Source organism: Pinus tabuliformis, chromosome 5_1, assembly GCF_031772625.1.
Source record: "Pinus tabuliformis cultivar Carrire ecotype Pingquan chromosome 5_1, CPIR1, whole genome shotgun sequence".
In the NCBI taxonomy this organism is placed as follows: Eukaryota; Viridiplantae; Streptophyta; class Pinopsida; order Pinales; family Pinaceae; genus Pinus; species Pinus tabuliformis.
In genome coordinates, this window is record NC_142305.1 from 180,725,473 (window position 1) to 180,742,385 (window position 16,913).

The window sequence follows — 16,913 nt, forward strand, 5'->3', positions numbered from 1 at the left end:
AGGATGACTAAAAATAAATTACAAGAAAATAGAAACAGCTAGTCTTGAAAATGGAGAAAAACTAAACTGATGTTGTGCTGGTCCTGTTTTTGTTGAATGTGCTAGAGGCAGGCCCTAGGATTCATCTTGCAGTTGTCTTCTTCAGTAACTCTGTGCTGGCTGCCCTATTTTTACTGATACTCTTTAACACTGATCTGATACTCTTTGACTATTTACCCTGTTCATCTCTGTCTGGTAGATAACTCTGTCTGATAAATAGCTCAACATTTAACTTTTACCCAGGGGTGAAATTTTAACAATATTTCCAACATATTTTCCATGAGGAATGTTGAGGGGTGCAACCTTTCAGGGTTACAAGGGGTTTTCTTTAGTTTCTTTGTATTTTCAAACCAGAATTTGGGCCTTCTGCGTTGAAGAAGGAAACAGTACACTGACAAATTGAAATGTCAACTCAGAGCTTGTGGTGTAGCTCTTCTAGTCGAGTGGTGGTCGAGAAACTGGAGCAGGTCATTGTTTGCAGGAGAACACAGGGTGGAGAGCATTATAGCGAAAATCAGCTTTTATTCGTTTATTTGACAAAACGAAGGTTGGCGGGCCTTTTTCATTTAATTGGGTGGATGACATCAGCGGAAGGTGGTAAGCGGTTTGCTCGCACTGCTTTTGTGGTTAGGTGGTATTGGATGGAGGGCGAGCGAGCATACCGGATGGGCGACGCGTGGCAGAGGTATGGGCGGCAAACCACTAGTGATCGCGAGTTAACGCGCGGTCAAAAAGGGGGTTGCAATATCAATGTAGACCGTTGGATGAACATGCATAGATTGAGAGGCAGACGAGCGTGGAACATGGCGGAGGTTTAACTGCTGCAGGCCCGACACATTTGAACACGTTTAATCGCATAAGGGTGATGTGATTGGTCTGTGGGGTGTTTGTTAATTAACCCAGATGGTTAATTAATCACGTTATCGTGCAGCAGGGGACGGTTATTAGTAGACTTCAGAAAAGTCTATTAATCACGTTAAACGGCGTTTACTGTTATATTTCAACTAGGGGCGGGAATATATTAAATATCGGGGTTTTATACATAATACGGGGAAGGGTATATTGTAAGGGATTTATATATAATAAATGTTAAAAATTAATATGAAAATGAATTGAACGCTAAGTTAAAACCTTTTGCATATATATTTAAACTTAGGCTTTGAAGGGGAAAAAGGGGGTTTATATGAGAAAGGTGGCCATTTTCCTAAGTAAAATAGGGTTTTACTTAGGCAATCTTTATGAAATGGAATGAGTGGTTTATGAGTGATATTAAGCACAGATCTTAATACTTTAAGGGGAGTTAGTGAATGATTAGGGAAAAGTATGAAGGGGAGTTAGTTATGTAACTTTTCCTCGTTTGAGCTGCATCAAATATAATATCTGCCTTGCACTTGTAATAGAGATAAAGATTAACACATTTAGAGACATAATCTATCACAAGTATCATTCTGCAACACCATCTACCTACCCTGCCTACTTTGGCCTAGCATTTTTTCTTCTTTATTCGGGTGCACTTAGACTATCAAACCCTTTTCAACTTTCCTTTTCTTTTCATGGTAAGCCTACCTAAGTCTGCACTTATTACATCCAAGGGTTCAGATTTAATTGTTGAGCTCCTTTTTATTTACTCTACCTATCTACTTATCTGCCAAGATTAAACAGTGTGGTCAGATTTTATTCTCTATCTCTAAAACAAAAAATTCAAATATGAACTAGTCAAAATTGAGTTGTTTGGCCACTCATCAATCGTGGCATAAATTAAAGTTGTACACAATGCTTATTACAGAAAATAAAAAGTAGTGGCATTTTGGACTTGCACACTTTCCTGGTCTATTTTTGCTTGGGGTTCATTTCTTTCACTTTTTTTTACCATTTTATTCTTTTTTTTACCCTTTGATTTTTCTTTTAGGGCACACCCTCTTTATATTTTTTACATTTTTTGACATTTTGATAATATGGAAAGCCTTTGCAACAAGGAAAAGAATGAACATATTATAGAGCTCATCATGTCAATCATGAAATATGACACCTATTGGTGTAAGAGCATAACAAGTTACATTAAGTTATATTTATAATTCTTTATTGTTGAAATATTTGATATATAAATTATATTAAATTTTTCTTTACTATTTTTTTTTTAATTTTATATATCAATTCTATTATAAAAATGAAATAAATTATATATGTTCATAATAATAAGAAATTAAAACATATTTTTATATATTCAAAATAATAATAATATATATATAAACTTACCTTACTTTTATTTAATATGGACATTGAAATATTTTGTTTATCATGTAGTTTTTTTACTTCTTGTTCTTTTAAGATTTAATCATACTTTAACATCATTTTTCTTTCTTTCTTTTGGTTGTTAAATTTATCACTTTAATCACTTGATCATGGGTGGCGTTCCATATCTTTTTTTATTGATTTGGGTGTATGATGACGGGCTTCACCTCTTCCATAGACTTTTGATTCCATAAAGCTCATGATCTCAATGACTTTACTTGACAAGCTTCTTTCCATTGTCTTCTTAGGAATGGAATTTTGAATTTTCGCTCTTTCCACCGACAATCTCAAAGTTTGACTACTTTTATTGTTTTAACATCATGCTACTTCAATTTTTCTATGAGATTTTGGTTTAATTTATATATGAGAAATAAATTTTATGTATACAGTATAAAGTATGTATTATAAATTACGTATAAGATCATTGTAAATTTTTAAAAACATTAGTATAATAAAATTGTATTATTATACATAATATAATATAATATAATATATTATATATTATATTATATTATGATTTTTCAAGCTAGCTTTAAATTCTAGTCAAAACCATTTAAGGCTTACATGAGGTTGGTATTAAGACACCAGGGTTTGGTTAAACCATTGGGAGATCGATGAAAATGTTGCATTGTAAAACATTAATAACATTAAAAATATTGTTACTTTTAAGTTCAAAAAAAAAAATGCGGTGTGAGAAAAATTTAGCAGCTAAAAGAAAATTAAGATATTATAAGGAGGTCATTAACCCCACCCTAGAATATCAAAAGTATTTCTTTGTTTTAACTAGCTCACTGAAGAAAATTAATATAGGCAAGATTAGAACGAACTCTCATGAGCTCAATAGTGAAGCGGGTCGTTGGGCAGTGCCTAAAACACCATGGATGGAAAGGATCTACCATCTTTGTGAGAATATGAATATCGAGGATGAAAATCATTTCCTCTTATAGTGTCGCGCGTACAACCACATTAGATCTCAGTTTCATAATCTTTGTTGCAATACTGACCATCCTAGCCTTTTAGGATGTTAAAATTATAGTGAACTTGCGAGGTTTCTCTCCAAGTTTTTTGAGCATAGCAATAAAATTTTAAGTCAAACTAAATAACTTGTTTCAACCAAAATTTGGTCTCAGCCAAGATTAACCATCGCCACCACCATCATCATCATCTTAATATTTTTATACATGTATTACATTATTTTTTAATAAATATTATAGTATTTATTATAAATATATAATATACAACCAAACAAATTAAATGTAAAAATATTTACATATTATATGACCAACAGTTTGGATGAAATATGCTCGTTTGGTGTATATACAAACAAACATAAAAAGGGTGCATTGTATATAAGATACATAGTAAATATAAGATATATATATATGTATATGTACTGTACATTAAAAAACGAAAAATGAAGGGGCAAATAAAAAGTACACAAAAATAAATTAAGTGGAAAGAACCACCGTAAAAAGCCACCAATTTTCGAAACATAAAAATGAAAGGCGACCCGACTAAGTTGTCAACGTAATCTTTCAAAATCGCGCCTTTGAAAATCAAATGAAATATTTTAATATGAAAGGAGAAGCATGCTAAATATGTTGTGCAGGCACATCAAAACGGTTTTGAATGAATAATTTTTGACTCAAAACTGACCTTTTATTATCGGAGCATTAATTTTTTACTTATTGCCACTTTGCTACCTTAACCAAAACGCCGTAGACCGAAGGTTTTTTAAACCCACCCCACCGTCCACGTCCCCCGCAAAGGTATCACTCCATGTCATATTGGGTGACGTTGAGGTCTATGCGTTCGCCACAACGTCACCCAATAAAAGGAGAAGTGATAAGTGATGTGTGGAGAGATAAGTTTACACGGATCTGAATTGCCACAAAAGAGTGATGGTAATTTGGGGTAGGTAAGGTAAATTTATGTAATTGTGAAAGGGGTGCATAACATCTTTACAATTTTGTTATAAGTAGTTAGAGTTTTGTTTTTTCTAAGTTTTTTTGTAAGCATGGTTAAGTCAAGTACGTGTTAATTCCCAGAAGATTGTGTTATATGTAAGTATTGTACTCGAGAGGGTCAACATATTTATTTCTCTTTATTGCATTCACCTTTTAGTTGTCTTTATCTCGTGACATTTATGTTAACTCCACACATTTGACAATTTGTCGTGGATGATTGGGTTGGGGGAGGCTCTGTTGATGAGTCTTATTGCGCTGGGTGGTATGGATATCCTGGATTCAGACACATCGGCCTAGGAGGCGTACATTAAGGCCACCATGGAGGCTGAGTCACTCCAGCATAATGGTTATGGAGGTGGGCGTTGAACTGGCACACAATCACTTGATGATTGGCACAACATTCTAGGGGATGTATCTGTGCCAAATAGGGACCATGTGTCCCTTGATCCGCGGGGTGGCACTCATGCAAGGCATGAACGAAGATCTAGGCATCGAGACCGATCTATTAGAACAACGTCCCCGCCACCCGCCCTGGTTTTTAATTTTGAGAAGTTAAGTGATCGAATTACTAGTTTGCAGAAACACGCTCTTGTTGGGCATTGGCATTTCTCAGTAAGAAGTGATTTTGACATGAGAACATGGGTAGAGCAGAAGTGGAAGTCTATCCTGGGTTATATGCCGATGGTTGTGAGGTTTCTTCGGGGCTGGTATAGCTTCCATTTCCTTAGCCAAGAAGACCTGCAGAAGATTAAATCTATCCCGTGGATAGACGGGCACAATTTTCTGGAACTCCACTCTTGGTTTATTGGTTTCAACTCCCTTAACAACACCCCGCAGAATAAGTTAATTTGGGTGAAGTTACCTGGCCTGCCCATCGAGCTATGGACGAAGTAGGCTTTGGAGGATATTGGTAATGCTATCGGGAAATTTGTGTACGTGGATCCTCAGTGCCTAGGGGCCCCTGATAAACGAGTTGCATGGATTCTTATTGAGAGAGAATATAGAGGGGGCTTCCCTGATCATATTGGGCTTCACTGGGGGGAGACTAACCTTACTCAGAGGTTGGATTATTGGGGGGTGTCGTTTCGATGCTCTTTTTGCCATCATACTGGGCATGTCTTGGAAAATTGTCTGCGGCGTTGGGGTGGCAGATCCAATGGATGGAATTGTATGGGGACACTGAAAAAGTTGCATCAAGGTGCTGATTTTCACTAGGGAAAAGGTCCACGTCGATATTCAGGTACACATCATGGTTCCCATCTTCCACGTTTTTCTGTACATGGATCCTCACGATATGGAACTTCTCTCGTCACCATCCCATCATCCCCCTTTTCCTCTAAAAAATCAGATTTTCCTGGATCTAGCTATCCTGGTCAGCCTGTTCGACCTCCATCCTCGGGTCTCACTTCCCCTGGTCATGATATTCCCAAACTGTTTTAGGCACATGATGTCCCATCCACATCATATGTTACCTATATTTTGTCTCCGCCACATATCCCTCAATCACAGGGTCTACGAATTAGTAGTAGCCCCCCCATCACCCCGCTGGCCTCTCCTACCAACTCCGTCGATAGTGATTTAGACTATCTTCTTCACAGGAAAACCCTTGACTTGTGGTCTCTTACCATACATAAGCTGTCGGGTATATCTTCTCCCCATATCAGTCCCACCTTGGTGGGGAACATTACTGTCAGATGTAAGAACAACCGTGGAAGTCGCCATTTTAGGGGTCGTGCCAGACAGAATATATCAAATTCTTCTATTGATAGATTTCTTGTAGATGTGCCTATTGCTGATGTACCTCCCACTCAGGCCCTTGGAGCACGGATGCCTGCACAGGGTGTGCCATGACCTCTATCTTATCGCTTAATATTCAGGGATTGGGAACCCCCTCTAAGTTCCTGGCTCTTAAGCATCTTTTTCTTTCTGTACATCCTTGTATCATTTTACTTCAAGAAACCATGCATTCGGTTTCTCACGTTGTTGATTACTTCTGGAAAATGTTCCCGAAATGGTACATTGTTGCCACGACTGTAGTTGGTCTATCTGGAGGTCTTGTGGTATTATGGGATCCTCACTGGGTTCATGCTAAAGCCTTTTCATGTTCGACCGAAATCTTAATTGAAAGTTATTTCCGCAGGCAAAGGGACCATATTCACATATTGAACCTATATGGTCCATATAGGAACATGATGGTATTCTTGGAAAAACTATTTGCTTCTGGTATTATGAACCTTACTTCTCTGATTATTGTGAGGGCTTGTAATTGCATTTTTGGATTGGATGAAGTATGGGGGGGTCTAAGAAAATTGACCCAATGGCGGGTTTGATCCATGAAACTATTATTGAACATAATTTTATTGATATGTGTCCATTGAGTATATTAAATATAATTATTTCATAATTGTTACAAATAAATTAGTTAAATATATTTCTTAAAATTTGAATATATAAAAAATAAATTATTCACCGAATCACTTAATTAAAATTTATTTATCCCCAACATAAAAATATTAAAAAAATATTATTTATTATAATTTTAAATTTATCAGATTTTAAATTTGTTTTTATTTTCTTCAAATAGTTGTTTCACCCATGAATTTGAAGTTTTTCAATTGCAGTAGTGATTGTTTCCATCAGTGGCCTGGGGAGCTCCTCAAGAACCTAAGAGCCAGGAACAAAGGATGTGCGAAGTTGGTACTAGGAGGAAAATTATATTGTTTGAAACATGTTCAACAGCTCAAATCTCTGTTTTCAATTGTCAATAACCGAAAACCTGTGGTTTTCTTAAAATGTGAGAATTGATGGTAAGGTTTTTTTCATTTATATATATATATGAATGACAGGTCACCCCTTATAAAAGAAAGAAAATATTGTAAAATTAAAATATAAAATTTTAGGTAGATAATAGTTTTATTAAAAAAATATCACTTTTAATATCGTTTTTAGTCCAGGAAAAGTGTTATGTTTCATAAGATTTGTAGTTCAAACTTCCCTATGGATCAATCAACCAAAATATATATATATATATATATATTTTTTTTTTAATTTCTTATAAACATAAAGGTTTATAAATTATTAATATCATCCATAATAATATAAAATTTTAATTTAATAGTATTTTTCAAAATATATTATTTATATTAAAATATTGTTTATTTAATAATTATAAATATTTTCATTTCTTTTAAAATTTATAAATATTTTAATTTCTTATAAAAATATTTAATAAAATTTTGTATGGGTAAGTTTTTATATGTGATATTATTAAACTTTTTCTCCCTCCATTATTATTATTATTATTGTAATATATTTTTAATCATTTAAAATAATTATTTAAAATAATTATTTTAATAAAATTTATTAGTTTTTGATAAAAAATTTTAGAAATATAAAATATTTAAAATTTTATATAAAAATTATTTAGCAACCATTAATATCAATAAATAATTAAATTATATATTTTTTGAAATTTAAATAATTGAGATTTTCATATTAAAATAATAAGGGATATCCTTAGTGTGAAGTTCCAATTAGACCTCACATTGTTTGGGATAGTAGTATCATCCGATATATGGGTCCATCTACCACCATGCGTAACGTGAGGACAAACATGAAATACTCAGAGAATGATGATGAAATCAACCCACAATTGAAAAAATCATAGAACAATATACAAGAAGGTAACAACAAAACAACAAGAAAAAGTATATCTCGAGAGGATTTATGTAGCTAAGACCATCTAAGACATGCATGAATAAGAAAGTACCAAAAGTAAGTTTCAAATTAGTTTATAATAGATCCCTATTATGCACAAAGTTTCCAGCAAGCATATGAACAATAAGTCATAAATTATTTTATTAACATACAACCATGTGAAGCACATATGCACACATAATGGAAGTACCAGATAGCCATTACAACCACCATGAAAGTGCATGGAAATCTATGTCAATAATGAAGAGCTTCTCATTGGAAATGCTGCAAACTCAAGTACATGTATAATCGATCCATTAAAATCCAATACTGGAAGGCTTGATGCTCATATCATCTCCAACACAAGTCGCTTAGCCTCACCACAACTTAGTCTAAAAAATGCCAAGAGCAAGAGTGCTCAAAGCTACCTAAGTGCAACATACTCAGTGCTAAAATTCCCCCCTTTAGACACATGATGGTGCAATTATACAAATGGTATGTGACTTGTCACTTCCTCCATGACCCTAAGTGCAACATATCCAGTTCTAAAAGACTGAAGTGCTAAAATTCCCCCCTTTAGAGACATGATTGTGCAATTATACAAATGGTAGGTGACTTATCACTTTCTCCATGACCTTTCAACTGCCTTGTGACCTATTTGATTCCTAATATATTTTGATATTCTTATTGAGTCTCGCATGTCTTTTTCTTTTCCTTTTATGAAAAAACATAAATTCAATGAATATTATTGTTGCGGCTTGGAAGGAATATATTGTGATTTGGAAATATCCTCTGGTATTTGAGGAATAGGTTTCGGGAGTTTTATCCACAATATTCATTTTTAATCTATGTTTCGTGTCTAGGCCATGGATCTTCATCACAAGAAATTGATGAGAGAAAGGATAAGTGAAGAGGTATAAATAAATAGATAAAAAGGAAGAAAAAGGGCCAACAGGAAGAAAAAACCTAGAACCTAAAACTTGAAAGATATAATGATGTCAAAAGGAAATTTTATAGGTTAAAAAATTAGAATTACCTAATAAATTAGAATTAATTAATAAATTAGAATTGATTAATTAATAACTTATTGTTATTAAATATTAGTAGATTAATAATTAATATTAGAAGATTAATAATGTTAATTAATATATTAGAACTAATTAATTAATGATTTATTTTTAATTAATATTAGGATTAATTAATTCATATTATTTAATTAAAATTAATTAACAATATTAATTAATTACTTAATTAGTATTAATTAATTAATAATAACTCTTAAAGCTTATAGAGCATAGGGAGTCAAGTTTTGCTAACCATAAGATCACCATCCCAATTGAAGTTGTTAGGATGTCTCAAAATCTCCAAAGCCTCTCTAAATCTTCTTTTAAAGTAGTAATATTCCTTAGTAATGATAATAGTGTCCCCTAAGCAGATGTGATGCTTAGTGTGAAGGAAATTCTCTGCACGGTTAATGTGTGAGATCTTTGATTTATATTGTTAGCACAATGCTTTTTAATTCTTGTTTTGAATGACCTCCTGGTTTCACCATTGTAGATGTTTCCACAGGAATACTTGATTTTGTAGACTCCCTTTAGGTGATGTTGATTAATGTTATCTTGAATTAATTTCAGTTTCTATCTTATTATTTCCAATGGTTCGAATACAAAACCAATATTCCTTTCTCTAAGAATTTTACCTATTTTTTCAGTCACACCATGTATGTACGGAAGGTGTGCTCTTCTGCTAGAAGGTTGTAGATTAGTAGATTTCTGCTTCTCTTTAGCTTTCTTTATGATATTAGTGATGTCACTATCCTTGTAACCAATATCCTTGAAGACCTTACTAAGGTTGCTCAACTCCCACTCCATGTGATCTTTATTAGATATTCTAATAGCTCTTAATGCCAATGTATTGAGAATTCTGAGTTTCTAATCTAGATAATGGTGGGAGTTTGCATGAAGGTAACTGTTAGTATGCGTCTTTTTTTTTTAACACCTGATGTCCGAAGGTCCCATGCTTGTTTCTGGTCATTAATGCATCCAAGAATGGAATACAATTGTTGTATTCTAGTTCCATAGTGAATTTTATGTCATTTAATATAGTATTTAGATGGTCCAAGAAATTGTTGAGTTCTTCTTTACCATATTTCCATTTGAAATAATTAGTATCATCAATGCCATTTGACATTAGTATCATCAACATAACTTTCCCATGTTCTAGTTTTTAACGGATAGGATTTAATTGATTTATGCTCAAATTTTTCCATGTATAGATTTGCTACAATAGGCTACAATAGGAGAAAGGGGGGATCCCATTGCAACACCTATTAGTTGATCATGGTATTCTCTCTAGAAGCTAAAGAATGTTGAGCATAGGAACAATTCTGCAAGCTTACTAGTATCTTAGCCAAACCTATTATCATATACTTGGAAACTAGTAAGATACCCTTGCGTTGCTTTCTAACCTTCCTGACTTGAATTGCAGATCACCTCGAACGGTAGTAGGTTCCACTTGTATAGGATTTGTAGAATATGTTGTCTCTTTAAATGGCACCTACAACACAAGTGCTTCGGGAGACATAGAAAGATTCCTAGAGACAACCTCTAGGTTGATTGTAGATCAGTGCCTAGGACATCTTAGATAGAGGAGTGCATGAAAGATTATCTGTGAGGGGGTTTATGCAACACTCCAATTGTCACATAATTAAAAGAGAATAAAGGGGGCTTGGTTCAATAGTTTATCATCTAGGTAAACTCAAGCCGATACATGGATCCAAATGGTTAGGGGGTAATGTTACACAACATATTGTCACCATGACATTCTGCAGTCGATCTGAGTCTATCACCACTCATACTATCCTCCTATGCAAGTCTTAAACCTCAACTCTTCATGTCAAGCCTTGAAAAATGAGAGAAAGTCCTTGAAAATCTCTAAAACTCTAGTTCCGCACTTTCTCTTAGCATTACTTGTGGTCCCGCACCCCCCTGGTCATGTCCCCTGCAGACTTGCCCGCTCTGTTTCTATGTAAAGGGTCACCCCTATAAAAGTAAAAAAATCGCAAGTTTATTCTTAAAAACTCACTTTGGGTCAATTATGGACGCTTCTAGAAGGAATCTTGAGGTGGCAAGTTCGCTCCTAGGTGGTTCATGCATTCCATAACTAAAGGAGCTAACCCCTTGATGTGAGGAGCTTATCCCTTTGAAGGAGGGCTCTATCCCTTTGAAGGTGCACTTAGTAACTTCCTTCCTCTGCACTATAAATTAAGGCATTAGGCTGGTTGCTGGGGAGGTTGAAAGCTGAACATTTTTTAGGGTAAATGTTGTTGGAATTGAGACTTCCTAGTTAAGCTTGAGAGGAGAGATTACATACGTTTTGGCTTCTTTGGGAAGAAAGTGAAACTTGTCAAAGTAGAAGAGATTCTTGCTGGACCTTGGGAGGAGCTTGTACAGCATCAAGGCACCAAGGTTGTAAAATTCTTCTTTGATTAAAGTTAATACAATCAGATTCATTTTTCTCAATAAATTGTCTTCTATGGTTTATTTCATGAATTCCTTGATCATCATGATAAATATGGTTTATTATATTGGCTTTTTAGGTGTTATTTGATATGTGTGCCTATTTGTGTTTGCAGATTCTTTACAAAGGAGCTCATTTGGACAAATGGAGTGTGGCTTCCACAAACTAGCACTGGACCTGAGGTAGGCCTAAAACACCTATTAACCTTTATTTATAAATTGCATATTTAGAGAAAGATAGAATTTGTTTGGTTTGGTTGTCGCTAGATATCATTAGATACTAGGGAGATCGGTCTTGTCTGCAAGAACGATTTATCCACCAAAATGGCGACTCCACTGGGGACTTGAATTTTGGTTTTTGCCTTTACTTTTACTTTGACTTGAGAAACTTTTTCTTTGTTTCTGGTTTTTTCCTGATGTGTGTGGGATTGGGTAGTTTTTAGGATCTGGAGTATATTTTGTTTTTTCCGAAATTTTGAAGAGGACCACACGTTCTATTTGTAACACAGTGCGGACATCCCCGCACTGTTGCTTTACTACACAGAGCGGTACCGCATCTAGTTATACCGGAAGCCTACAGACCCTGTTAAAATTTTTGAAAAACCTAAATTGTTTTTGTCCAGTTTAGTTTAGTTTTTATTTACGTTTTTTAGCCTCTACCCAGATCTACATGTGTTCTGTCAAAAAGCCTTGTTTATGAGTTTCTTTCAACAAATTCTTCATCTCATCAATCTCCATTAGGTTAATTGGGTGTTTAGCGTCTCTTTTTTGAGAAATTATTAATTTTATTTCGTTTGGTCATTACTTGGAGGTTTGTCTCAATCTTTTCACAATCTTTTTATTTTTTGATCTTTGGAACTCTCACCCAATTTTCTTGACTTGTACTTGATTGGTTCTTAGATTACATTAGAATCATCTTGTGTTTGAGAATTCTCTTGCATAGATCACATTTGCATAATTAGAATTCTCATTTTCAGAATATGAATGAAAAATGTGCATAGATTACATTTGAATACTTTTCAAGTGAATTGTGCATAGATTACAATTGCATAGTTTACATTCTGAAAAATCAATCGTAGATTTAGATCAGCTTTCTTTGATTTGAATTTACATATTTTTATGCTTGTTTTTAACACACAAAAATAAAAATAAAAACTGTTTTGGGCTTGATTTTCATTAGTTTTTCTTGATGAAATTATTGCATTAGAGAATTTGTTATATTTTCTCTTAGTGATCAATTTTTTGCATTGTTGGAAGTGAATGGAAACTCTCTCCTTACTTTAGTTAGGATTCATCGAATTGAAAAGATCACATTATCATATTTGATTGCATTCAGTTTTGGGTCGGGTCATAACACCATTGGTTTCATATCCATGTAACCTTTTGAGTAATAACAGCCTAAATAACATAACGCTTAATTAAAACTCATCTAGTAATTTTTACATTTTTAGGGCTCTTTCCACCAATCTAGCTTAGGCTAGTGTCTTGGAATAGGTTTTAGTTAACTCTCAAAGACAGTAAAACAAACAAGTAGCTATATCTTGTGGTAGGAGATAAATTCCAATTGTTACATCTATGCTCTGGGAAGCTCCTCTTAAAGGAGTCAAGCACGAGATCATATCTGAACCAGTGGGGTAATCAATCCTTCCTCATTGGGAACGATAGAAGATATACACGTATTAAAAACGGTAAACCTCGGATTGACCATTGTCGAGGAGCCTGGGGTCACTTGTTGGTAAACCTTGGATTATGTCAAGGAGTCTTCAAGGGGATTGAGCTTTGTTACTCTTCCCTTGCGTGTGTATCGGATCGTAGACTGTTCCCCCAGGTATATTTTTTTATGGAGGGAAGATCCCACTGTATCTGGAGCAGACGTCGACTAGACTCACTTGGACTCTCTGGGGGGTTCTCTTCACTCAAGACGGTTTTGTGAAGAAACTTGTACCAGTCTGTTTCATTAAGCAGGTTGTCGGGGGAACTGTTCCAACCGCCCTTTATGTATTGAATTCTGCGATGTTGGATTTCATCACCAACTAGTGTTTTTGGTACGGAAAGTCACTGTTTGTGTGTGGTTTGACTCCTAGATTTGATAGTGCATGTTAATTTGTTTGTTTTTACTTTTGAGACCATAGGTGTGAATTGTGAATTGTTAATTTTAGTTTTAAATTGTTAATAAAATTCACTGAAGTTGAATATAGTGGCAACTATTCCGGAATTTACCAACCAAGGAACCCCTCTTAACGAGAATCCCAGTACTTTTCCTTGCTTTGGAAATGTTGGTCCTCCTTATATGACTACGTTGTCATTACCTGGATTTACAATAGGTTTAACGATATGGTTATTTTCAACTTCATTGGCCCCAAATACTCCAATTGTTCCACCTCAACCGAATGCTTCACCTCAACAGAGTTCACCATCTCAACATCACCAACCTTCTATTCACCCTTTACCTTCTTCGCCTAATATTTCTTCCTCCATTTCTTCCTCTTCGCTTGGTAAAAGCCTTGACTCTAGTAACCAGGTGGCTAAGAAGAAGAAGAAAGGGAAGAAGAAGCAAGATAAGAAAGAAGTCAACCAACCAACCATGGCTGTAAGTGTTAGTTGTGTTGAGGAAACATCCAACATGCATCGTAAACCCAAATACCCTTGCAGGGTTTGTAAGGGTGACCACTTCCTTATCAATTGTCCTGGTATTCCAAAGGTCTTGGAAGTATGGTCAGAAAAATCTCATCAACTTTCCATGGATCCATAAACCAGTGATAGTCAAGTTCCTGGGAAAAAGGGTAAAGTTAGGTTTCCTTGTAAGTTATGCAAAGGGAGTCATCAAACTCACATTTGCCCTCACATGGATGAAGCCTCAAAACTGTTGGAAAACCTTATTGTTCCACAGAAAAAAATTCCAACTGGTTACCGTAAACTTTCTCCCAACCTACCGTCAACTGATGGAGTGATTGATCTAATTTCAAGTACAGTCGATCCCACTCTTCCATTAGAGAGTGAAACTCATATCACTCAGGTTGATGATCCATTAATTGATCAAGTGGTCGATTCAATTTCACATTTGGTCGATCCCACTCTCCCTTTAGAGAGTGAACTTCATACCACTCAGGTTCTTCTTGTTACATCATATTCTTCTATGCCGGGGGGCATTTCACCTGTTTCTACAGAACCCCCTCCAAGTACTAAGATCTTTTCCTTTGATTGGAATAGACTGATAGAACCTCGTCTTCCTTCCTCCATCCCTTTCGAAATCATTGTCATGGCTGGTGGTAGGGACATACACCGCACATAGGTAGATGAAGGTGCTTCTGTTAGTATTTTATCCTCAACTGCTTGGAAAGCTTTGGGTTCCCCTCAGCTTGTGCCTATACACAAAATCTGAAAGCTTTTAACAGAACCATTAGTGAACCTTTAGGGATCCTTCCTAAGTTTTCTATTACCTTGGAAGGTAAAATTGTCTGTATTGATCTTATGGTAGTTCGAGGTCCCTTGGATTTCAATTTACTCCTTGGGCGTGACTATGTTTATGCAATGAAAGTTGTCGTATCGACACTCTTCCGCATGATGTCCTTCCCTCACAATGGAAATATTGTGACTATAGACCAGCTTTCATTCCCTGGTCTTGTTTCAACTACCAATAATATGACACCCCTAAATGTTCTTGATTCTAAAGTGGTACCTACGCCGCCACGAGTTAATTATGTGGCAACTGGTCCCATGTTTTTAGTTGTCGATGTAGGTGAGCCTCTCACTGTTTACTCATCTTCCTTTGATTTAGATCTGGTAATTGACATAGAAAACTCTATGGGATTACTTGAACACGATGTTCTTATCCTTTTTGAGTCCCTTGACATGTGTTCCTTCCAGAGGACTATTCTTCCTTCTGATGAAGACCTCTTGGAAGCCATGATCAAGGTGTGTCCATTGACATGTCTTTCTTCCAGTTGGAAGCCATAATCAGTGAGTGTGAGGATAGTTTTGTTCCCGTGTCAACCTCGTTAAAAAATGAATCAATGAGTATGAGGACAGCTCTTTGCCTGTGTCAACCTCGTTAAAAAATGAATCAGTGAGTATGAGGATAGTGCTTTTCCTGTGTCAACCTCGTTAAAAAATGAATCAGTTGGTCAGAGGATAGTTCCTATTACTGAGTCAACCTCGTTAAAAATGAATCAGGTATGAGGACAATTCTTTTCTTGTGTCAACCTTGTTAAAAAATGAATCGGTTGGTCAGAGGATAGTTCCTGTTACTGAGTCAACCTCATTAAAAATGAATCAGGTATGAGGACAGTTCTTTTCCTGCATCAACCTCGTTAAAAAATGAATCAGTTGGTCAGAGGATAGTTCCTTTTATTGTGTCGACCTCGTTAAAAAATGAATCAATGAGTATGAGGATAGTTCTTTTCCTGTGTCAACCTCGTTAAAAAATGAATCAGTTGGTCAGAGGATAGTTCCTGTTACTGAGTCAACCTCGTTAAAAATGAATTAGGTATGAGGATAGTTCTTTTCCTGTGTCAACCTCGTTAAAAAATGAATCAGTTGGTCAGAGGATAGTTTCTGTTACTGAGTCAACCTCGCTAAAAAATGAATCAGGTATGAGGATAGTTATTTCCTGTGTCAACCTCGTTAAAAAATGAATCAGTTGGTCAGAGGATAGTTCCTATTACTGAGTCAACCTCGTTAAAAATGAATCAGGTATGAGGATAGTTCTTTTCTTGTGTCAACCTCGTTAAAAAATGAATCGGTTGGTCAGAGGATAGTTCCTGTTACTGAGTCAACCTCGTTAAAAATGAATCAGGTATGAGGACAGTTCTTTTCCTGCGTCAACCTCATTAAAAAATGAATCAGTTGGTCAGAGGATAGTTCCTTTTACTGTGTCGACCTCGTTAAAAAATGAATCAATGAGTATGAGGATAGTTCTTTTCCTGTGTCAACCTCGTTAAAAAATGAATCAGTTGGTCAGAGGATAGTTCCTGTTGCTGAGTCAACCTCGTTAAAAATGAATTATGTATGAGGATAGTTCTTTTCCTGTGTCAACCTCGTTAAAAAATGAATCAGTTGGTCAGAGGGTAGTTTTTGTTACTGAGTCAACCTCGCTAAAAAATGAATCAGGTATGAGGACAGTTATTTCCTGTGTCAACCTCGTTAAAAAATGAATTAGTTGGTCAGAGGATAGTTCCTGTTACTGTATCAACCTCGTTAAAAAATGAATCAGGTATGAGGATAGTTTTTTTCCTGTGTCAACCTCATTAAAAAAAATGAATCAGTAGGTTATATAGGTAGATTGTAGAGAGTAGACGCGAGGATAGTTCCTTTTCCTGTGCCAACCTCGTTAAAAAATGAAACAGGTGTCCATGAGGACAGTTCTTTTCCTGTGTCAACCTCGTTAAAAAATGAATCAGTT